The sequence below is a fragment of the Narcine bancroftii genome, chromosome 5, assembly GCF_036971445.1.
Source record: "Narcine bancroftii isolate sNarBan1 chromosome 5, sNarBan1.hap1, whole genome shotgun sequence".
Classification (NCBI taxonomy): domain Eukaryota; kingdom Metazoa; phylum Chordata; class Chondrichthyes; order Torpediniformes; family Narcinidae; genus Narcine; species Narcine bancroftii.
In genome coordinates, this window is record NC_091473.1 from 110,611,343 (window position 1) to 110,635,606 (window position 24,264).

General features: G+C 39.8%; 1 long non-coding RNA gene across 3 annotated transcripts in view; it reads right to left on the reverse strand.

The window, feature by feature from the left end:
• The window catches only part of LOC138763864 (uncharacterized), a 77,794-nt gene that overhangs the window by 19,295 nt on the left and 34,235 nt on the right, over positions 1-24,264 (reverse strand). For all 3 annotated transcript variants that reach the window (XR_011357865.1, XR_011357867.1, XR_011357866.1), the window contains exons 2-4: positions 12,581-12,704; positions 4,300-4,540; positions 3,407-3,662 (exon numbers count right to left, since the gene is read on the reverse strand). This is a non-coding gene — a long non-coding RNA (uncharacterized lncRNA). The remainder of the gene's footprint in view (positions 1-3,406; positions 3,663-4,299; positions 4,541-12,580; positions 12,705-24,264) is intronic.

A 24,264-nucleotide genomic window follows, 5' to 3' on the forward strand; every position in this document is an offset into this window, starting at 1 on the left:
ACCCCTGATGACTCACCTAAACTTCTTTTCCTTCACTGTGTGCATATGTCATTTGATGTTTGATATTCCTGCCATGGGAAACAGGTGCTGGCTATCCACCCTATCTATACCTCTCATAACCTTGTTGACCTTAATCAACTCTCCTCTCATCCTTCTACACTCCAAAGAGAAAAGTCCGAGTTCTGCTAACCTTGCCTCACAAGACTTGTTTTCCAATCCAGGAAACATCCTTGTAAATCTCTGCATCCTCAGCATAACTTCCATGTCCTTCCTGTAATAAGGTGACCAGAATTGAACACAATACTCTAATGATGGTCTTACCAGAGATTTGTAGAGTTGCAACATGACCTCTCTACTCCTGAACTCAATCACCTATTAGTGAAGCCTAGAAACCCATGGCCCTTCTGTTCATCCCTACTTCAAAGTAACCAACCATTAACCCTGTACTCAGCCTTCTGGTTTATCCTTCTAAAATGCATCACCTTGCACTTATCTAGATTAAACTCCATCTGCCATTTTTCTTCCCAACTCTGCATCCTGACTATATCCTCCTGCAACCTTCATGTCATCCGCAAACTTATCGGCCCATCCTTCCCCCTTTTCATCCAAGTCATTTATGAAAAATCACAAAGAGCAGGCGTCCCAGAACAGATTGTTCCAGCACTCCACTAGTCACTGTTCTCCCGGAAGAATATTTTCCTTCCATTAATACTCTCTGCTTTCTTCCTACAAGTCCATTTTTTATCCACACAGCCAAAGTTCCACTGATCCTGTGTCTCGTGACTTTCTGGATGAGTCTCTCATGGGGGACTTCGTCAAATGCCTTGATAAAATCCACATAGACCACATAAATTTTTTTGTTACCTCCTCAAAACTAGTGAGGCACAACCTTCCCATATAACTATATAACCATTTACACCACAGAAACAGGCCAGTTTGGTCCTACTAGTCCGTGCCGAACATAATCTCCCACCTAGTCCCACTGACCTGCATTTGGCCCATAACCCTCCACACCTCTCCTGTCCATATACCTATCCAACCTTTCCTTGAAATATTAACATCGATCCTACCACTACTGGCGGAATTTCATTCTGTACTTCCACCACCCTCTGCGTGAAGAAATTCCCCCTTATGTTTCCCTTAAACTTCTCCCCTTTTACTCTAAATCCATGCCCTCTTGTTTGAATCTCCCCCACACTCAGTGGAAAAAGTCTATCCACATTGACTCTATCCATCTCCCTTATAATTTTGAATACCTCTATCAAATCACCCCTCAACCTTCTATGCTCCAGGGAATAAAGTCCTAGCCTGCTCAACCGTTCCCTGTAACTCAAACCCCGAAACCCCAGCAACATTCTCATAAACCTTCTCTGCACTCTCTCTACACTGTTTATATCCTTTCTGTAATTCAGCAACCAAAACTGCACACAATATTCCAAATTTGGCCTCACCAATGCCTTATACAATTTCAACATAACATCCCACATCCTATGTTCTACACTCTGATTTATGAAAGCCAACATACTAAATGTCTTCTTCACCACCCTATCCACGTGATTCAACTTTCAGTGAATTATGTACCATGACTCCTCAATCTCTTCACAAAGAGTCCTCTCCATTAGTTTGCACACCACTGACGTAAGACTCAACGGTCTATAATACCCAGGATTTTCCCTATGATCTTTTTTAATCAAGGGGACTACATTTGCCATTCTCCAATCCTCCAGAACCTTCCCTGTGACCAAAGAGGATTAAATGAATTAACTACTTCCCCAGCTATATCTTCTCTCACTTCACACAGCAAACAGATATATCACATCCAGCCCCGGGGACATCTTGATGTTTTTAATAAGACCAATGCTTTCTCTTCCTTAATCACCATATTATCCAGCACACAGGGCTGTTCTATTTTGTCCTCACCTTTATCAAGGTCCTTTTCCTTTGTGAATACTGAAGCAAAGTATTCATTTAGACCTCCCCAACCTCCTTCGTCCCCAGGCACATGTTGCCTCCTTTATCCTTTAGCAGCCCCACCTTCATTCTCGTCATCCTTCTGTTCTTCACATATACATAGAACACCTTGGGGTTCGCCTTAATCCAGCATGCCAAGGCCTTCTCATGCTCCCTTTGAGGTCTCCTAAGTCCTTTCTTAATCTCCTTCTTGGCTATCATATATTTCTCAAGAGCCATTTCCGTTTCCTGCTTCCTTCTTGACTCACTGCCTCACCTGTTTCATCAGCCATGGATCCCTTTTTCTACCATCTTTTTTTTGTTCCAGTGGGACAAATCTATCCTGAACTCTGCACAAGTGGTCCCTAAACTTCCTTCACATGACTTCTGCGCTTACACCATTGAACATCCGTTTCCAGTTTACTCTTGCTAGTTCCTGCCTCATCCCTTCTTAATTAGCCCTTCTCCAGTTAAGCACTTTCCCATTTTGTCTGTTTTTATCCTTTTCCATAGTTATGCTGAAGCTCAGGGAGTTCTGGTCACTCTCACCAAAGTGCTCACCCAATGAGATATTCACCACTTGACCAGGTTCATTACCAGAACTAGATCCACTATGGCCTCGCCTATTGTCAGCCACTCCACAAGATTTCCACCCTTGAGGTTCTGCTTTTTAATTTCTTTTTCCGTATATTCCCTCTTCGGGACCCCATCCCTACTCCTATCTATGTCATTAGTCCACAACATCTGGCTGCTCCCCCTCCCCCTCAAGAATGATATGAACTCGATTAGAGACATCCCTGATCCTGGCACTTGGGAGGCAACATACCTTGATCTTGTTCACCAAACCTCCTATCTGCTCTCCTAACCAATGTATCTCCAATTACCATAGCTCTACTCCTTGGTAGTTAATTCCCCTCTCCCCCAACTGTATCCAAAACAGTCAGCCACATGGGTGCTCTGCACTGTCTGCCTCTTCCCCTTCCTTCTTCTAACTGTCACCCAGTTACCTGTCTTCTGACTTTTACGAGTGATTGTCTCCCTGAAGCTCCTCTCTATCACTACCTCTGTCTCTGCCTCCCAAATGATCCTGAATTCATCCAGCTCCAGTTCCTTAACACGGTCTCCCAGGAGCTGCAGCTGGTTGTACCTCTTGCAGGTGTAGTCATCAGGGACAATTTCCCACATCTGCAATCAGAGCATTGGACAGCTCTAGCTGCTGTCTCCATGAACTCTTCCTAATTAAATTCAAATATCTTATTGGAATCAAGCTCACCCTCAGCCTCCAAAGCCGTCAGCCAAAGCCTCTAAGACCCTCTCCTACCCTGAGCCACCCCTGTACTGGCCGCGCCGCTTGAGCAAGCTCTCTTTTTTATATGTCACCAGCCCTTATTTTAATTACTCCTCCCACCAATCACCATTCCGTTTAACCCTTAACTTGCTTTTTAAAGGCACTCACCTCCAGCTGGCTCCTGAGGAGATGCTTAGTGCAGGCTTTTGTTGTTCTTAATGGGGTCATGTATGCTCTTATTTGGAGGACGATGTACCCCACTCTTCAGGTCCTCCCCTCACAACACCCAACATGATGCAGAGATGATGAGCTCCATTGTCATGGTGAAAGCAAGCGGAGAGATGGCGCCACCTGCCATGACACCTATTTCCTGGTGCTGCCAAGTGGTGGTGTATTCCTGTGTTGTAATGGGGAACTGGAGATCCTGTGTGACAGAGTGTATAGAGGTGTTTGAGAGATAAGTTGGGAAAGGTTTGTTTACAGCAGGTCACACACAAGCACTTGAAAACATAGAAGTTTTACAGGAGCTTTTGCAAGAGAGCTCAGACTCATGATGGATTTATTTGCAAAAAGGGCAACAAACGTAACAACAGGCAGTGGCAGCTTTTTCTGGAAAACAGAACATGCTGTCTGGAAGGTCATGTGATCTTTGCAGGCAGAGAGCGGAGAAAAAAGCAGGCTTTTCTCTCAGAGAGGAGGGAGAGGGAGGAGACACTAGCTGCTTTCAGGTGGAATCGCCTAGAGAATGTGGCTCAGAGAGTCTGTGGCGGTGTTTTGCCACCTGAAAGGTCTGAAGTGGGGAGAGGTGCTGTGGAGCAAACACCAGCTCCTGAGTTGGGGCATCCATCTGACAGCTTGCCTCCCAACTGTGGACAGCCCCTACCTCGCTGCCTCACAGCCCCCCCCCACCCCCCCGGTGCGGGACCTCAGGGCCTTGACGGCCTACACTGGGAGACTGTCAGGCAGCGGGGACTGCTAGGCACTTGAAAGCTGTGAGCCGCTTTGCCTGGTATTGCTTTCAGGTGCAACAGGGGATTCTCCGAGCCGGGGAATATACCTACCTGAGGAGCTAAGTGCTCCTCCTGGCCGGGTTCTCCACTTTCAGGTGGCCATCCAACAGCTGCATTGGGGTAGAATAGACGGCTTTACTGTCGGGTATTCTGGCCACCTGAAAGCGGCTACTGACATCGGTTCCAGAGGGACAAGCTGGCAAGCTTTGGAAGACGGCCTGGTCAAAGGAGAGGACTGGTTGTCCGGTGCTTCCCTTGGAATAGGAGAATCAGAAAGGAACTCTGTGGTGATCTGAAACAAGAAAAACTCACTCTGTGAAGACCAACAAGAACCCTTCTGAGTGGTAACCATTTATCTGTTAAGCATCAAAGCCTGGTGAACTTTATTAATGTTAATTTCTGTGCACAGGACAAAAAGTACCTGCACCAGTGATATTGGACTGTGAACCAAAGAATTTTGCTAAATTTACACTCACATTACACACACATGCACTTAGAATTAGAAGGGGGTTAAGTCAGTTAAGTAAGTCAATAGAGATAATTTAAAGTTTGATTCTGTTTTCATGTTCAAAGATAATTAAAAGCAACTTTTGTTTAAGTTACCCTTTGTCGTGGTGCATATCTATTGCTGCTGGGTTTTGGGGTCCCCTAGACTCGTAACATTTGAAAATACTCTTGGATGAGATGCACGATGACCTCTGGAACCTTGAAGAAGTGAAGGCTGTCCAGAGCATCCTATGAGAGACTGATCCAAAGGCATTGGTTGGATCTAAAAATACTACGTGAAAGTCTTTGCTTTCCCTCCTGGCTGTTTGTATCTGGTGCCAAATGGTGGTAGCATGTTCTAAACATCCCAAGAATCCCTGTACCTGTGCTTCTGCACTCATGTATCAACAAACTTGTTGTTCATCAGGAATGTAGTGAGTCTTTATGCCATGACACTGAAGAAACACTTTCCTTCTACTTTTAAAAGACGGTTCTGTCGGAATTGACTGATGGCTGAGGAGTTCTTTTCTTTAGGAATCAATATCCCTCCTATTCTTCGCCAGACCTTAGCTATGATACCTACCCCCATACAATTCTCATCAGATTCCAAAGGAAATTCAGGACACCAGGAGTGTTCTTATAGACCCTGTAGAAAAGAGGCCTCTCATCCAGCTGATGTTCTGGTTGGTGAATTGGTGGCATGTCAGGGGGGGATGCTAATTGGATAGTTCCTCAGGCTATTTGCATAGGTCTTCAAGTGTTCCTCATTTCCCTCCTTGGCACTGAGTGTCCCACTCTTTCCTACAGTAAAAATGCCTTTGATGAACTTGTAAGGATCTTTGTAGAAGCTTGCTCTTGCCTGATCTTTCTTTCTATGCTGCAATGCTGCAAGATGCTTCTTTATCTCTGTAACACATTGTTCCTCCCTTTTCCTTGTCTGATGCCTTCCCCCATTGTTTTCTCAGTTGCCATCTTTCTTTTATGTCTTTGGATTTCCTGCTTCCTTCTTGATTTGAGCCAACTTAGTTCCTTCTTTTTCCTCTTTCTCTTTTTCCTCACTCCAAATCTCTCTACTCCATAACTGCATATGATGTTTTCCATCTCTTCCAGTTTCTTTCCCACAGATCCCTTCATCCCTTTTAGTAAGTGAACAAGATCTGGCTTGATGGACTTCCACTCTTATTTTTTACAGGATTTGAACAACAATATATCTAGTTTGTGCCTGTCAATCTTCCTTTCTATTGCTGGTTTTGATTGGTTGCACTCGGTATACCTAGTTGTTGCTGGGTCTGCTTGTGGTTGGGTTATTGATACCCTGTGGGCTGTGGGGGGTTCTCCTGCCACTGAGCTTCATTTGACTGATTTGACCTATTTCTTAGAAAGCAAGGGTCAATGCAAGGTCCCTCATTAAATGCTCTCAAGCATTTTTTTCTTGCCTTAATGGATCTTAAAGCCCCTCTCCGAGATTACCTTTGTCCAGCCACAGATGCCATTCTGGCGTTTCTATCCTACGTGAGTGGCTAATTTATCAGGTCCAATACTGATCATCTGGCTCATATCATTTCCGTTCCTAGCTCTTTGGCCATGTGGTCCACCAGATAGTCATCTTTCACCCCTGCTTTCATTGACTTCAGATGTATTCTTTATTTTGACACTTTTGTAGCTATTAGTGGGTGGATCCAACATGCTATACAGCAATGTCTCCTGCTCGCCATGCCAGCAGCTATCCTTTGGGGGTCTATTCCCTCCTGTCAGCCATCTTTCCTGGCTGTCACTAAGTCTTTCCCTGGTTGTCAGCTGCCCTTTCACAGCAGTCACTGGTTCACTTCAGTTATTCAGGTTAATGTACAGGACTAGGTGTTACAATCCTTGATGTTTCAGTATTGGTTAGATTGATCCTCTCTCATCGAGTTAGTACAGTCGGTTGCCTCAATTAAAATAATGGAGGATGACCACTGGGAAATATTAACTTTGAATCTCCTCTGCACGACCTCCAAAGTCAGAATATCATTTTTCAAGTAAGAGATCGGGATTACATATCGTGCTCCAGTTGTGGCCTCAACAGTACCCTGTTCAGTTGCATCTGAACATTTAGTGATGAAGACTAAATGTTCCTTTATTGTCTGCTGCAGCTGCAAACTAACATTTTGCGATTCACATTCAAGCACTCCCAAGTTCTTCTGAAAAACAGTACATTACAATTTTTCACTATTTAAATAAGTGGTTCACTATTTTTCCTTCCAAAGTGGATGATACACATTTAACAGCACTATACTCCCATCTGCTAGATCCCTGCCCCCTTATTTAACTTATCTACAGGTATATCTCTATGCAGACTCTCTGTCTCCTCTACACAATTTGCTTTTGCACTCAACAAACTGAGATATACTATACTTGGTCTCTCACCCCACTCCCCACCCCCCACCCCCCCCCCCAACATTTCTGTGCATTGTGAATGTATGCCGCACTCCACCAACCATTAATTGCCAACCAGAGAAGCACACATTTATCCCACCTCTCCAATCCTGTGTGTTCATACATTATCTTCAACTCTTATTCAAGACTTATCTGATGCACAAATTTTTCATGCAGCAACTTAGTCAATGCATTATTCACCCTTTATCCATTGCCCTCATTCTATCCTCAAACAACTTCCTTTAAACATGGTTTGTCCTTCTCAAATTCATGCTTCCTCTACTTGATGGATTGATTTCTATTCTGACATCTCACTATTCCTTCCTTAATGTTTACTTTAAGCATTTTCCTGACTACAGACGTTAAAACTAACCTGACTTTGTCCACTGCCTATAAACAGTGACTTTACTTTTGCTATCTTCCCATCTAGTGGGGGCTGTCCAAAATCAGGAGAATTTTGGTAAATTATCACAAATGAATCTGCTATGACTTCTGCCATTTCTTTCAGTGTCGTGGGATGCATCAGGACCAGAGAGTCTGAATACAGGGATCACATTCTGGTTGACGGACAGTTGCTGGGGGTGTTCCATTGGGGGGGGGGGGGGCAGGGGTCAGTGTTAGGGCTGCTTCTCTTTATATTGAATATTAATGATTTAATTTCTGGAAAGAATGGCTTTGTGGCCAAGGTTGCAGATGATGCAAAGGTAAGTGGACGAGCAGGTAGTGTTGAGGAAACAGGGAGCCTGCAGAATGACTTAGACAGATAAGGAGAATAGGCAGAAAAGTTGCTTAAGAAAGCACATCAGTGGCTCAGATCCGTATCCAGCTCTATTGAGGTACAGAGCTTTACCACTTGAACATGGCACATCACCTGCTGAAGTCCTGATGAGATTAATACACTTACCTACTCTGCAGACTCGAACAAGAACAGAGATGTCAAACAGAAACTAAGTTGCAATGGAGACAAAAAGCAAACTAGGACAACTCAGCAAGAAGCTTAGGGCCACTGTCATAACATGACATAGTGAGACTTAGAGATTCCAACACTTTGGACAAGAAGGCCACTGTTCTGGAGGAAGTAAATCCAAGATCCGACATTGTCAGAACAGAGGACGGTCAAATACTGAGGAGGATTCGAAAGAGCCTGCTGAAAACACAAGAGACACTGCAGGAACAGACAAATGGAGAAGATTCAGCCTGCACAGCAACAGAGGAAACACCACCAGTGCTAGACAGTAGTGAACCAGCAGAGCCAACACAAGCACCTGTGTTAAGAAGATCCACATATGTTATCAAAGCACCTGATAGACTGAATCTCTAAAAGAAAAACACTACACATTTAAAGTTTGTGCTGCTGATGTTTGTGTTTACATTTGTGTTGAACTTTGAATTGAAATGAATAATGTATTAGTGTGTCATGTTGTTAGATTAAACATTTCAAGGAAAGGGGATGTAATGATAGAGTGCTAGTGATCCCCCTGACCACTAAAGGGAGTTGGAGATGAGTTGTTGCAGCTAAGATTAGATTCAAATTGGATGCCTCCATGAGGTTGTGAGTGAGTACTGTAACTAATAGAGTATAGTTGTTATAAAAGAACTCAAGTTTCTTTATTACAATAAAAGAAGCATCACACTCGGTATTCATGGGGAGGTAGTAAACTGGATTTGACATTGGCTCTACTGGAGAAGCAAGAGAGTGGTAGTGGGTGATGGCTTCTCAGACTGGAGGCCTGTAACTTGTGGTGTACCTCAGGGATCAGTTTGGGTCCATCATTGTTTGTCATTAATATCAATGTTCTGGATTATAAATGTGGTAAATTGGATGAGCAAGTTTGCTGATGACACTAAGATTGGAGGCAGTGAACAGCAAGAAAGGCTTTCAAAGCTTGCAGGACCAGATGGAAAAATAGGCTGAAAAATGACAGATGGAATTTAATGCAGACAAGTGTGAGATGTTGCATTTTGGAAGGACGAACCAAGAAAGGATGTGCACGGTAAATGAAAGGGCACTGAGGAGTGCGGTAGAACAGAGGGATCTGGAAATATAGATACATAATTCCTTGAAAGTGGCATCTCAGGTAGTTAGGGTTGTAAAGAGAACTTTTGACATCAACCTTCATAAATCAAAATATTTAGTATAGGAATCGGGATGCTATGTTAAAGTTGTATAAGACATTGATGAGTCCACATTTGGAGAATTGTGTGCAGTTTTAACTACAGGAAAGATATCAATAAGATTGAAAGAGTAGAGAGAAGATTTACTAGGATGTTGCCAAGACTTCAGGAACTGAGTTATAGGGTAAGTTTAAATAGGTAAGGTCTTTATTCCTTGGAGAGTAGAATAGAAGCATGAGGGGGGATTTGATAGAGGTATTTAAAATTATGAGGTGGATAGACATAGGCAGGATTTTTTTTCCACTGAAGGTAGGTGAGATACAAACCAGAGGACATGGGTTAAGGATAAAAGGGGAAAAGTTTAGAGGGAACATTAGGAGGAACTTATTCACACAGAGAGTGGTGGGAATGTGGAATGAGCTGCCAGCTGAAGAGGTGAATGTGGACAATTTTAATATTGAAGAAGAATTTGGATAAGTACTTGGATAGGAGGAAAATGGAGGTGAATGGTCACGTCCCTTTGGAATCAACAACAAGGCTTCTGACTTCCACAGGGAGATGGACCGCATAGTCGACGACTATGGGCTCAAAGCCACATGGACAATGTGACCATCTGCGGCCGTGATCAAAGGGACCATGACACCAAACTCCACAAGTTTCTCCAGGTGGCCCAAAGCCTCAACATGGCCTATAATCAAAAGAAGTGCGTCTTTAGCACTTCATGGGTGGCCATCCTAGGCTGTGTGGTGGAGAATGGCATCATTGGGTCAGACCCAGATTGCATGTGCCCCCTGTTGTAACTCCCATTACCCCTGACCTTCAAGGCATAGTCAGTAAAAGATGCACACGTTTAAAACTGTGAAAATTAATGTCCTCTGAAGGGAGCAACTATTCAGCCAGTGAAGAGCCTTGGTTGTGCTTTGCTCATAGCAGCTGTTTGAATAAAGTTGAGTTTGAACAAAATGGTGTCACCCATGATGAAGAGCTGGTTGATGCTGCTCGCCTTTGGGGTGACTTTCCAGTGTCTCTTAGTAAGAGTTGCCCAATCAGAGGCTTTATTTGTAAACTTGGTTGGGGGGGGGGGTGTTAATGAACTATAATGTTATTGTTCGTCTTTCAGGCGGCTCTGTGGAGGGGAAGAAACCTGCAGAGGCAGCAATACTTGAATGTTTTCAAAGAATGTGACTAAAAATAAAGTAAAATGTTTTAAGCCTTATATTCGTTCACATGAAGTCTGATCAGTGTAAGTACAGTATAGTATTTTAGTCTTTTGCTTTTTAAACTGTTTATTCTTAAAGCAGGTGTATTAGTTAGGAGAAAGTCTCAAGCAACCAATGAATGCACTTATCTGGCATCTATCAACCCCCATAGGTGCCAGATATAATACTGTACATTACTCTCAATTCCATATGATCTAACTTTAACTTTTAGCAGTTACCACAACACCTTTACAGTTCCAGTGATCGGGATCTGACCGGCGTTCAAGTCTTGTGCTGTCTGTAAGGAGTTTGTATGTTCTCCTCATGTCTGCGTGGATTTTCTCAAGGGGCTCTGGTTTTCTCCCATCATTCAAAACGTACAAGGGGTGTAGGTTAATGGGGTGTAAAATGGGCAGCACAGACTCATGGGCAAAATGGTTTGTAACTATGCTATATGACTAAATTTTTTTTTAATTAAAAAAAATGAATACCTTCTGAAAGTCCACTACAGCACATCCATTGTTTTTTCTCTTATCTAATCACATCCCCCAGAACATTAGATTAGTAAAGCTTCATTTACCTTTCATTAGTGCATGTGGACTCTGCTCAATTGTATGATTCTATTCATGGTACTGTTGTCTCATCTGTTACAGATCAGCATTTTTGGTATGACTGAATAATACACATAACATTAAGGAAAATCCTTGCTTTCACTCTTCCACCTTTCTTCAGCTACCAGGTCACGTTAGCTGGCCTCCAATCCAGCAGAGCAACTCCAGAATCTATACAATTTTGAATAGTATTCATTATCTCTACACCGCAGGCCCTTGAAAGAAGCAGCTATTGGTAATCCAGTCCTTGAGATTTACTCATTTTTAGTGTTCATAAATTCAGTAGTACTATTTTTAAACTAATACATATTTCCTTTATTATCTTATTCTTAGTAGATTTATGCTTCTCTACTATTTCTGGTAGACTTGTCTCTTTTATTACACAGCACCTGTTTAATTCCTCTATTATTATCTTCTTGTCACTACTTGTGAGTGACCCAAATTTATCCTGGTTGTTCTTTTCCATTTTAGATACCTTCAGAAACTTTTACATCCTGTTCTTTTGTGTTCCTTGCCAGTTTACTCTTGTATTTTACTTATCTTTCTGTATCTAGGATTGGTACAGTTAGCACAATGGTGTTACAGCGCCAGTGACCCGGGTTCAAAACCGGCATTGTCTATAAGGACTTTGTATGTTCACCCCATATCTGCGTGTGTTTTCCATGGGTGCTCTGATTTTCTTCCTCCATTCCAAATGTAGGGGTGTTTAAGTTAATTGGCACAGACTCATGGGCCAGAAGGGCCTGTTACCATGCTGCATGTCCAAATTTAAAATGAAGAAAATTAAATTTAAATTTAAATCTATATACGTAACGATAGCTTAGAGAACATTCATAAGAATAATTCCCAATTCCAAGAGGCTGTCTGATTAAACAGATTGTGCCTATATTCATTAGAGTTTAGAAGATTGAGAGGTGATCCTACTGAAACATGCGTAAAATTTTGATAGGGATTAATTGGATAGATAGTGAGAGGTTGGGAATCCAGAACTGGGGTCATGATTTAAGAATTAAGGATCACCCAATAAAATGGAAGAACATTTGCTCGCAAAAATAAAATTGAATCTCAGGACTATTCACCTGCAGAGAGCTGTGGAGGTTGAATCATTACATTTATTCAAAGTTAAGATGGCTTTTGGGACTGTCGGGAAGATGATTGATATATAAGGAACAGGCAGGAAAGTGGAGCCAAGATCAGATTAGCCACTTCTTAATTGGAAGAGTAGGTTGAAGAGACTATATGATCCCCTTCTGTGTATGTTCTTTAGTTTAAAAAGAAATAAACTAAATAAAGACAAAATACAGTACAACTCTGATTATCTGAAATGGTCGGGATCGGGCCTATGTTGGATAAACATTTTTTTGACATAAAACAGTCCAGTTGCAACAGTAAGTCACTTGTATCAATGTTTAAATAACAAATAACCTGATGGTGGATATATTTTTAAAATTGGAACAAAATAAATGTAAGTACTACATTCACTTTAGAATAATGTTTAATTCTTACCAAAAAATTGCTGGCCGCCACTGCTCACTGAGACTTCGTTGATCCCCGACACATCCCCGTTGCTGCCGCTGATCCTCGGAGAGGCTTCCTGGGCCAGTGGAACACTCACTGGTGAGTCAGTAGGCTTAATTAGAACAAAATAAATGTATGTACTGCATTCATTTTGAATCCAATAGTAAATTTTGCTACCCGTCCACCTATCTATCCTCAACTCAATGAGAGATCAAACTGCATTTTTTTCCCCAACAAACATAGCATCATTGATTGCTTTATATAAAAACATGAGCTTAACATTTTGGGATAATACACATCCCTTTGTGCAGAGATTAATAGAAAATTTGAAGAAATTTTGAGAAAATGTATTACATTTTGATTTCATCAGTACTTTTCATTTGAATGAACAGCTTACTGTCCAAAAATAATGACATTTAGGTGAGAACTTGCCTTCTGATTTAATAATTTTTTTTGCTGTTCCTCACTCATTCTTGAATAAGACTATGGCATCTAGTCTATAGTGTTGCAATGTGTCTGAAGGTGGCTGATTAAACAAATCTGGGTTTGAGAATTCCTTTTACACATGTGCAAGAAAAGTAGAGACATTATAATATTTGTAGTGCTTTGTGTTTGAGATTCTCTTTTTTCTTTTCACTTCCTCCATTCTACCTTCTTTGTATGAATGAGCAGTGCCCAAACAGGACAATCCAATGCTTGTTGTTCCCAGTGTGTGTGTGTCAATGTTGAAGCTTTTCACTCATCTGCTAAGAGAGGTTTTGAATCTCTTTTCTGTCCACTACATGACTATTTTCCCTCCAATAATTCTCCATAGTTATTGCTTTATGATATCATCAGATGTTCTTCTAATACATCCTGATCATTTGATCTTTGATTCTTTCAACAGTTTGTAGATAACGTGAAGGTGTATCTGCAATCCTGTCTTGCCATTCGATATGAAGGATTCTACCCAGAAAGATCATGTGAAAGTGATTAAGCTGTCTGCTGTACACTGCCCAAGTCTTGCAAGGATGGAGCAAGGTCATCATGACAACAGCATAAACACTTCAGCTTGGTCTTTTGGATGTTTCTTCATTCTCATACTTTACTTCTCAGTCTTCCAGTAGCAGAGCTGGCTTTTGCAATCCTGTTGTTGACTTTGTCATCATTTTTTCAGAACCATAGAAAACTAATTAGTTTTTAAACTTATTTAATATCTTGTCAATTTGAAATTTTGGAATACCGGTTTTTAATTTGTAAGCATTGTACACCTAAATTTTAAATACAACTGGGAATCTAATAAAAGTCCGAAAGAAAAAAAAGCTACAGGACAGAAAAAAAGGCCATTCAGCCCTTCTAGTCTTTACCAAAACATAATTCCTCTGGTCTCACAGATCTCCACCCATTCCATAACCCTTCAGGCCTCTCCCATCCATGTATCTATCCAATTTATTCTTAAAACTTAAGAGTGAGCCTGCATTTACCAGCTCATTCTAAGCTCCCACCACTCTCTAAGTGAAGAGGTTCCCCTAATGTTTCCCCTAAACCTCTTCTCTTTTACCCAAAGCCATGTCCTCTTGTATTTATTTTTCCCAATCTAAGATGAGCCTACTCTCATTTACTTTGTCTATTCCCTTCATAATTTTGTAAACCTCTATCAAATCTCTTCTTATTCTTCTACGCTCTAAGGAATAAAGTCCTAACCTGTTTAAACTTTCCCTCTAATTCCATTCCTGAAGTCTGGGCAACATCCTAGTAAATCTTCTCTGCACTCTTTCGATCTTACTAATATCCTTCCTATAGTTTGGTGACAAGAGCTGCACACAATACTCCAAATTTGGCCTCACCATAACATCCCAACTCCTATACTCAATATTTTGATTTATGAAGGCTAAGATGATAAAAGCTTTCTTTACAACCCTGTTTATATGTGACACCACTTTCAGGGAATTATGTATCTGTATTCCCAGATCCCTTTATTCCTCTGTACTTCTCAGTGACCTACCATTTACTGTGTATGTTCTACCTTGATTAGTCCAATAGAAAACACCTCACACTTGTCTCCATTAAACTCCATCTGCCATCTTTTGGTCTATTTTTTCAGTTGGTCCAGATCCCTATGTAAGCTTTGAAAGTCTTCCTCACTGTCCACAATGCCTCCAATCTTAGTGTCATCAACAAACTTGTTGATCTAATTTCCTACATTATCATGCAGATCATTGATGTAGACAACAAGAACAATGGTCCCAATACTGATCACAGAGGCACACCACTGATCACAGACCTCCAGTCCACGACCACTCTGTCTTCTCTCATTCAGCCAATTTTGAATCCATTTTACAACTACCTAGTGACTGAACCTTCTGAACTAACCTCCCATGTGGGACCTCGTCAAAGGCCTAACGTCCATTTGACAACATCCATAGCCTTTCCTTCATATACTTTCTTGGTAATCTCCTCAAAAAACTGTATAAGATTCATTAAACATGATCTACCACATACAAAGCCATGCTAACAATCCTTAATCAGCCCTTAACTGTCCAAATATTTATAATATCCTATTTCTCAGAACACCGTCCAATAATTTTCCCACAACGAACGTCAGGATCACTGGCTTGTAATTTCCTGGTTTACTTTTGAAGCCTTTTTCAACAACAGAACAACATGAGCTACCCTCCAATCCTCATCTGTGGCTAAGGACATTTTAAATAGTTCTTCCAGGGCCCCTGTAATTTCTACACCAGTCTCCATCAAGGTCCAAGGGAATAGGCAGCAAACACCTCCTCCACTTTAATCTTTCTATGATCCATGCTACCACTGCTTGTTTCTCTTCCTTCCTTATGCATCATGCCAGTTTCCCAAGTAAATACTGATGTAAAAAAATACCTGGTTAAGATCTCCCCCGTCTCATAAAGCTCCACACATATATAACCACTCTAATCTTCTCGGGGACCAGTTTTGTCCCTTACTCTCCTTTTACTCTTAACATACTTGCAGAAACCCTTCACATTATCTGCAAAAGCAACCTCATGTCTTCTTTTTGCCTTCCTGATTTCCTTCTTAAGTATTCTCTTACATTTTCTCTACTCATTTGCTCCTTATGGCCTATACCTACTGTACACCTCTCTCTTCCTCTTAACCAGGTTGCTAATATCCCTTGAAAACCAAGGTTCTCTTTTCCTGTTAATTTTTGCCTTTAATCCTGACAGGAACATACAAACTCTGCACTATCGAAATTTTGCCTTTGAAGGGCTTCTACTTACTGAACTTATCCTTGCCATAAAACAACTTATCCCCATCCACCCTTCATAGATCATTTTTCATTTCCACAAAATAGGCCTTTCTCCAAATTAGAATCTCAACTTGAGGACCTGACCTATCCTTATCCATAATTAAATTGAAACTAATGGCATTATTGTTTCTGGACTCAAAATGTTTGCCTACACATATTTCTGTCACCTGACCTACCTGGTTTCCTAATAGGAGATCAAGTGTTGACTGGTCATGAGAGAGTGCTGCTTAGGATTTGTCCACTATTGAAAGCCTTCGATCATTCACAAGGATGTTTGGTTCTGTGTATGAGGTGTTTAGTGCATACCTTGTTTTCTTTCTGCTAATTGTGAGGCTACAGTTGTCACGGACATTGGCAAATTTATCCAGCAAATCTCCTGCATATCAGCTTCTGAGGCTGCATTGAATTCACAGTCATAAGCACAGAGAATGTTCCTCAAGGTGGGTTATCGTACTTTGGTTTTGTGTGATTGTCTCCTTAGGTTGAAAAGAGCATAACCAGTACTGTACTCCATCTTCTTTATGAGAGTGTGTATCATACAGGGTTGCCAAGCAGTGTTGAACTCTGCACACAGCCTTGTTTAACACCCACTGATGATTGAAGAAATGGGACTGAAGACTCTCCATCAACCATCACTCTGGCCATCTTATTGTCACAGAATTGTCGGAAAACTGATGAACCCTTCGGGACAGCTGTACATTTTCTTGAGGGCTGATGGAAGATATTGCTGAAAGCACTGATGAGATCAACAAAGGTAGTGAACAGGCGGCAGATTTGTTCCAGGCATATCTCAGAGTGGTCTTGCTGTGAGGCTAAGGTTCACTCCCCCATTGCCTTTAACAGGAACCATGTTGACTTTATGGAAATAGGTTTCCCACAATATGGAGTAAACAGCAGGAGGGCTCAAGTGATGATTTTTTTTTAACCAGCAGTCAAATGAAAAGAGATACCTTTGATTATCACTTGATAGCTTGTGGTGTGTGAAATCAAAATATCCTTGAAGCCAGTAGCACCTGAAGTAGGTCTGTCAGTTTCTCATCAACAGCTACATGCTGTTTAACAGCCTCACTCAGAGCTTTTCTATGTAATAGTTGACCTTCGTACTTCTGCCAGGTGCGTGGGTTCAGCAAGATGGAGGGTCATTGAAGTCGCGGCATCTGATCTCATTTGAGGTAGTCTAGGACAGGTTTGAAATGCCTAATCCACCTCCCTCAGATCTGCTTCTTTTTGGTGATGTGTCAGTCCATCCACACTCAGTAGAATTGAACCTGCTGAGGGGCACATTCAGATTTTAGAGCAGCAATGAAGGTATTAAGAGTCCTTCCAATCAGCATAGTTCTCATCCTCGCATTTACTCTGCTTTATTGTTGAGCCACTGATCCTGCACCTTGAGGGGCTTCTTCTCAAACATTTGGCCAATGTTGAAAAAGGCGTCCATTTGAGCAATGAATGTGGGGTCACTCTGTGAAGTTTGTGTTCTTGTGATATACTCATCATGTTCATTGAACCAGATTGGTTGTTTCTTTGCCTTTGATCTAGGCTTTCCAATTGGCAGTTCTATATACAGAGCCCAATTATTCTCAACAGTATCTGGACTGAGGTTCAGATTAGCTAACTAGTTGTCAAGTTCTGTAACAAATTCTTGCTTCACTGTTCCATCCTGAGGTTTGTTTGCAAGTTTGTTTCCCTGATGGATAGAGAGATTCTAATCTGACTTGAGATAATCATATTCAGGGATGCAGTATTCTGCCATTTTTTTGAAGATGTGCAGAAAAAAAATTCCTTCCTTAATGAGTAATTATTATACAGACTTTATGCTGTGGGAATGCCATTTGGTCTGGGTGTGGAGATAATAAGCCTGTGATACATCCAGGAATCTGCACCACATGTAGTCTTAGTCACTGTTATGTTTTGCTGACATTTTTCCTGACAGTAATATAATCCATTAGTGCCTGAAGTATGGATACATCCAAGAGATTTTGCGACAATTTGATTGACAAAAGATGGTGTTGGTTATGATCAGGTTATACACATTTCATATTCCAACTTCATTTTCACTTGTGCCTCCTTGATGCGCTATCAATAACTCGAAAGACTGGAGTTACAGAACAATAGGCTTTTATTTACAATAAACTTGAAGGTCATCCTGTGCTGTAACCCATGCTTTCTGGGGAGGGTATATGTTGTTGGAGCCTTTATACAGGGTCAAGAGGAAGGAGCCACGGGTACAGTCACAGAGTGGGGTGGAGCCAGATAAATGAGTATACAGCAGTTCACTACACTTCCTTTCAAACTTGATTGGCTCCTTCAATCCATAAATTAAAGATATCAAGAATGATGACTTTGTTTCACAGCTGAGATTATGGAAACCAGATTTTCATAGAAATTAACTTTGGCTTCATTGTCATATGTCATTGCGAGATCAGAGGACACTGATCAGAGGAGTATTTTGCTGTTCCTCAGTGTGACTTGTGGAAATGTTAAACTGCCGAGAATTTTAGTGTTGACTTTGAAGCCAACACTTGCTTCCTTACACACTTCATTACGACAACCTGACCAGAAGAGCATCAAATGTACAGCTATTCTCTGTCAGTTGCCCCTCACCTGCCAGATGAGTTTCACTCAGTGCAGTCTTGTCAATGTTATATCTAGCTAGCTCCCTTCCAATCAAAGTAGTTCTCTCTGGTCCGTTTGCACCTTTAGGGTACGCACATCCATGTACCAATGGTGAGTGAAGTCATTTTCTATTTCTTTGTTGTTAAACAAGAATGTCTGCTGATTCTGTGATTGTAGTGTAATGCACAAAAGTGTTGGTGAAACTTGTTGTGTTTCTCCAGCACTTTTGTCTATTCCACCCTTTTTCTTTGTGCTTGTTTGAATTAAAAAGAGTAGACTTTTGGCTGGCGCCTTGCTATCATGGCATAAAAGTTCCAGGAACGATGGCATCCTATACACAACTGTCAAACTGAAACAGAACTTCCAGAGTGGGTTGAATTTGTTGTGCAAGTGTAAATGGCACTACATTTCTAGGTAATTTCACCCAGCAAGTGGAAACTGGCTCACATTTTGGGTGTGACTTTTCAGCAGGTAAGATTTGAAGTAGAACTTTGAAAAGGGAGCAATATTTGGCTCAGAATTATATTTGTTCTGAACCTACCTCTATCAGTGGCCATCTCGAAACAGTAAATAGATTTGAGTTTGAAGGTGAACAACTGCATTTAACCTTAATGTGTTGTTTCGGTAAGATCAAGCAATATTGCTCTAATGTACCAAAATTTACCTCCTGGATAGAAAGATTCTAATCTGACTTGAGATAATCATGTTCAGAGATATTCTGCAATTTTTGAAGATGTACAGAAAAAACAGCCCACAAGCATGAAAATAAATTTTCCTCGCTTAATAGGCAGTCATATTCTGTCAATGACATTGACCTTCATTTGAAATATATTTGAATAGATGGAATTTAATACCTGGGAAAAACAGTTCACAAATAAGCTATAAAATTGAAATAACCATTGGCTTTCAATCTACATTATGACATCAATATTTTAAATCTGATCATGGACCAAGACTAATTAATACATTGTTATTTCTTCAATCCATAACAAATTCCACCTATTCAGTTACTCTGCAGTAACAGCAGGCAGCAAATCAGATCTTTGGCAAACTTTTTAGGAGTAACTACTGAAAACTATGCAAGTGACTATATTTAAGGGGTTCAAAAATCATCCACTTTGAAAAACAAATTTATACAGTGCAATTATCAGTCCCCATGGTACTAATCACACATGCAGCCCTATTTTATGGACGTGGCAATGAGAAAATAGGCAAAGGGGTAACCCATATAGGTTGATCTCAGAATCAGAATTTATTGTCATGAACAAGTCACGGAACTCGCTCTTTTGTGCAGAATCATAGTGCAGACGTTCATATAAAAACCACCTTACAAAATAAATAAAGATAGTGGAAGAAAAATTCAAAGGAAGGCAGTGTCTGTGGTTCATTGTTCAGTCAGGAATGAGATGGCAGCGGGGAAGAAGCTGTCCTTCTTCCGCCGAGTGGACATCTTCAGGCTCCTTTACCTTTCTCCCGACGGTAGCAGAGTGAAGACGGCCTGGGTGGTGCGGTCCTTGAGGATAGAAGTCGCTTTCTTAAGACACTGCCTCTTGTAGATATCCTTGATGGAGTGAAGACTGGTGCCCATCATGTCCCAGGCCAAGTAAACAAGTCTCTGAAGATTTTTTTTTTGTCCTGGGCATTGGCCCGTCCATACTACCAGAATGCTTTCCGCAGTACACCTCTAGATGTTTTCAAAAGTTTTCTTTGACATATCAAATCTCCTCAAACTCTTCATAAAGTATAGCCACTGGCAAGCCTTCTTTCTGACTGCATGAATGTAGAGGCTCCAGGACAGATCATCAGAGATGTTGACACCAAGGAATTTGAAGATCTTGACTCTCTCTACTAGTGTGCCCTCGATGAGGACTGGTTTGTGTTCTCCTGACTTTCTCCTGAAGTTCACAATACTCGCCTTGGTTTTGCTAACACTGATTGAACACTTCTTGTTGTGACACTATTCAACTAGCTGATTTATCTCCCTCCAGTACGCTTCTACATTGTCCTTTGTGATTTTGCCTACAACCATGGTGTCATAGGCAAATATGTAGATAACATTGGAATTGGGCCTAGCCACACAGTCATGGTATATAGTGAGTAGAGCAGTGGGCTAAGCACGCATCCTTGAGGTGTGCCTGTGTTGATCGTCAGCAAGGAGGAGATATTGTTTCCAGTTTGTACTGACTGTGGGAAAATAGCTGTGAATCAAGGTGCTTGCAAGTGGTCCAGCATTTTAAATGAGATCTCTTTTGAAGTGTTTCTGTCTGTGTGTGACCTACACTAAAAGCCCCACATAAATTATCTCCTTTAAAACATATCTATATACAATATAAAATATAACAATCTGTCACACAAGTAACTCATCTAACTTTTTCAAATATGATGAAGAGAAATATGAGGAGAAATTAAAAAATCAGATGGTGCAGTGAGTTTTCAGGTCAATGATAGTCTTAAGAAAATTACAAAGAAAAATAGTGGGCAGAAAAATCAAAAGAAAAGGTTACAGAAGTCACTAGATATTAAAAGGACAAAGAGCATAAGGGCACTTTACCTGAATGCCCGGATTATTAGAAATAAGGTTAGTGAACTTGAGGTGCAAATCGGTACCCATGCCTATGATTTGGTAGCCATCACGGAAACATGGCTACAAGGTGACCCTAAATGGGAATTAAACTTTCAAGGGTATCAGGTGGTGCAAAGAGATAGACAGGATGGTAAGGGGGGTGGAGTTTCACTCTTAATCAAAGATGAGCTCCAGGCAGTAGAGAGGAATGATATAAGATCTAAAGAGCATAATGTTGAGTCCATTTGGGTAAAGATAAAGAATAACAAAGGGAAAAAAAATTATTGGTGGGTGTTATCTATCGTCCACCAAATAACAATAGTTTAGTGGCACAGGAAATAAATAGAGAGATAAGTGAGGCATGTAATAATGATACGGCAGTAGTCATGGGGGACTTTAACTTCCACATAGATTGGGAAAATCAAGTTGGTCATGGGAGTCTGGAATGCATCCGCGATAGCTTTCTTGAGCAGCATGTTAAGGAACCCCACAAGAGAAAATGCTCTCCTGGATCTAGTGTTGTGCAATGAGATAGGTAGAGTAAATGATGTAATAGTCAGAGACCATCTGGGAAATAGTGATCATAGTATGATTGAATTTCTCATTCAGATGGAAGGGGAAATAATTAGATCTAAAACTAATATATTATGCTTAAACAGGGGTGACTACCATAGGATGCTTGCAGCTTGTCCAACATATCTATGTCACTGTGTGTGGAAGAGTCGTCTAATCAATCTGTTATAAATCTTTCCTTGAACCCATAGTCTCTTGCTATGGATCTTGGGAAAAATGTTATGACTATTTACTCATCTCTGTTCCTCGTGATTTAATATACCTCCATAAGGTCATCACTCAGCCTTCAATACTCCAGGGGAAAAAAGTTCCAGCCTATCCTTGAAGCTTTCCCATCCCGGCAAGATGGGAAACTTTTTAACACTGCACACAATACTGCGAGTATGATCTCATGTGCATTCTGTGGCTAGAAGCAGAAAATTCTTTTTTTTTTAACTTTATTTATTCGTTCAAAAAACAAATAATATGACAATTAAACATGAACATGAACATTTTTTTAATATATATAGAAAAAAAGAAAAGAACCCCCCCCCCTTCAGCCAACTCTCTTAAGGAGAGCCATAAAATAAGAAAAAAGAAAGAATATTAAAAAAAAGTTAAATATACATATTAAAATCTAATCAATATAAATTGAAATGTAAATATTCCGAGTATTACAGCTGCTTATTAACAAAAAAATTATAATTATCATGTGAAACATGCGTAATTTTTTCCATTATTAAACAATATTTCATCTCATTATTCCATCTATTAATATCAATCATATTTGTATCTTTCCATGTACTAGCATTACATTTTTTTGCTATGGATAAAGCTAAATATACAAAAGTAAGCTGGAATTTATCTAATCCCAAGTCTTTCAGAGGTTGCAAACTACCCAATAAAAATACTGTTGGATATAAAACTATTTCAATCTTATACAGATATTCTAAAAACGATTGAATTTTCTTCCAAAAAGATTGTATATGTATACATAACCAAACAGCATGAAAAAATGTTCCAACCGTATCGCCACATCTAAAACACAAATCTTAATCATTAAAACCATATTTTAAAAATTTTTCAGGTGTCAAATATAATTGATGTAAAAAATTGTAATTAATCTTTGCATAACGTGCATTTTTCAATCTAATTACACTATCATAATAGATATCTAACCAATCATCTTCAGAAAAAATAAAACCAATATTGGTTTTACATCTATCCCAACCCTTTTTATCCATACCATCCTGTAATATTTGATACATAAATGAAATATAACCCTTCTTTGGTACCTTCATAAGAAAAGTCTCAAATTTAGTCATTTTAGGTAAAATCATATCTCCACCAAACATACATTTTACCAAAGATTGAATTTGATAATAAAGAAATAAAGAATTCTTATCAATATCAAAATCTTCCCTCATCTGATTAAAAGACAAAAACTTACCCTATTTAAAACAATCTCCCAAATTTTCACACCTTTAAATCTCCAATGCAATAAATTTTGATTATGTATTGAAAAAGAAATAAGTTGATTATTATACAATGGAGTCAAAGCCAATAATTTACCCCTAGAGCCTATCATTTTATTTTTCTTTATCCATAATTTCATTAAATGTTTTAGTATAGGCACATTATATTGTTGTAACAAATTTGTATTCCACCTAAACAAAAATTGATGTATTCAAATTCAAAAATACTTGTCATTTCAATTTTAGCCCAACTAGGAGGCCGTACCAAATCCATCAATTAACTAATAAATTTAAGTTGGGCTGCCTCATAATAATTTTGAAAATGTGGTAAACATAGTCCCCCTAACTCATATTTCCAAGTTAATTTATTCAAAGCTACTTTCGAAAATTTACCCCTCCATAAAAACTCCCTAACCATTTTATTTAAATCTCGAAAAAACATTTTATCAAGTAAATACGGAATAGATTGAAACAAATATTCATCTTAATTGTATTTATCCTTCCCAGTAAATTAATAGGTAAATCTTTCCACTTAATCAAATCAGTTTTAATTTTTTTCATTAACGGAGCATAATTTAATTTATATAAAGATTGATAATTAACATTCAAAATTATACCCAGATATTTAATTCGATCAGTCAACTTCAAATTAATAATATTCTTATAAACTGAATAATCTCCTTCACTTACTGGTAATATTTCACTTTTTTCCCAATTAACTTTATATCCAGAAAGATATCCATATTGTATTAAACATTCCTTCAAATGCAAAAGTGACTGAGCTGGGTTTATTAAATACACCAATACATCATCAGCAAATAAATTAATTTTATACCCCTCGTCTAAAACTTTCATACCTTGTATCTGTGTATTTTGTCTTATTAACTGTGCTAAAGGTTTAATCACTAATGCAAACAAAGCTGGTGATAAAGGACAACCTTGACTAGTTGATCGAGTTAACTTAAAAGATTCCAAACTCAAACCATTCATCAATACTCTAGCTACCGGTTTACTATATAGAGCCCTAATCCAACCAATAAAAGGACCAAACTTAAATTTCTCCAAAACTTTAAACAAAAAATTCAATTCAACTCTATCAAATGCTTTTTCTGCATCTAAGAAAATCACCATCGGATGATCCAAAGATTGTAAAAATCTATTAATCAAACTAATCACGTGCAAAATGTTATCTGAA